Here is a 791-nt window from a genome sequence, read left to right as displayed (position 1 = left end):
TAGTCGTTTTGTCAAATCCTTTTACTTTAGTGCGAATCAGGGATAGTTTTTCAAGTTCCCTAAAAATTTTGATTTTATAATGAAAATGTTATAAAAAGAACTTCAAATGACATGGACAAAAGGCTACCTGTTCCCCATTCATGTCACTCTGCCCTCCTCCTGAAAGGGCATCTACAAACCATAAGCAACCAGTACATTTGTAACTCCTGCATATCACCTGGCTACAAACACTTGGCAGTCAGGACTCATCAGCTAAACCCACTAATATTTGAGAGAGGATTCCTTTTGTTCCCATGATCTCACTTTCAGCAAAGCTCAACATGCTGTTATAGCCATTCTACTCTGCTTAAAAAGGAACAGGAAAGTCAGGAACCAAAGGACATTTTTTTCTATGAAATGATCTTGCAAAAGGCAGGAAGAAATCCTGTTGAATGTTGAAGAAAAGGTCTGAGATGAGGTGCCTGCAAGAAACAGAAGCCCGGAGGAATGAAGAGGAACTATAATTTGAGCAATCAGATTCATTTCTGATACAGCATGATCACGAATACAAATACATGCTGCCTGTTTGGGCTCCCAATAAAAGTCAGTAACCAAGTGGATTTTCACATGGCCACTCCTACTTCCCACACTTCCCTCCTCCTGGGTTATACCCTGCAGAATTTCAATGAGAGGTTCTCTTTGATGAGGTGATCAGCATAAAGCAGCATGACAATGTTGACCTCAAACTCCACTTTGAAGTTGGTGGTCTCCGGTGTAGGGCAGGTGAGGAGCCTTAGGAAGACCATGTATGT

At 41.3% G+C, this 791-nt stretch overlaps 1 pseudogene; it reads right to left on the bottom strand.

The window, feature by feature from the left end:
- Positions 1-564: 564 nt before the first annotated feature.
- LOC102469421 (Down syndrome critical region protein 3 pseudogene) overlaps positions 565-791 on the bottom strand; it is a 56,966-nt pseudogene continuing 56,739 nt past the window's right edge.

This window comes from Tupaia chinensis, unplaced genomic scaffold, assembly GCF_000334495.1.
Source record: "Tupaia chinensis unplaced genomic scaffold, TupChi_1.0 Scaffold000276_2, whole genome shotgun sequence".
Taxonomy (NCBI): Eukaryota; Metazoa; Chordata; class Mammalia; order Scandentia; family Tupaiidae; genus Tupaia; species Tupaia belangeri.
The sequence above is the reverse complement of the archived record's forward strand: the minus strand, read 5'-3'. Positions and strand labels throughout refer to the sequence as shown.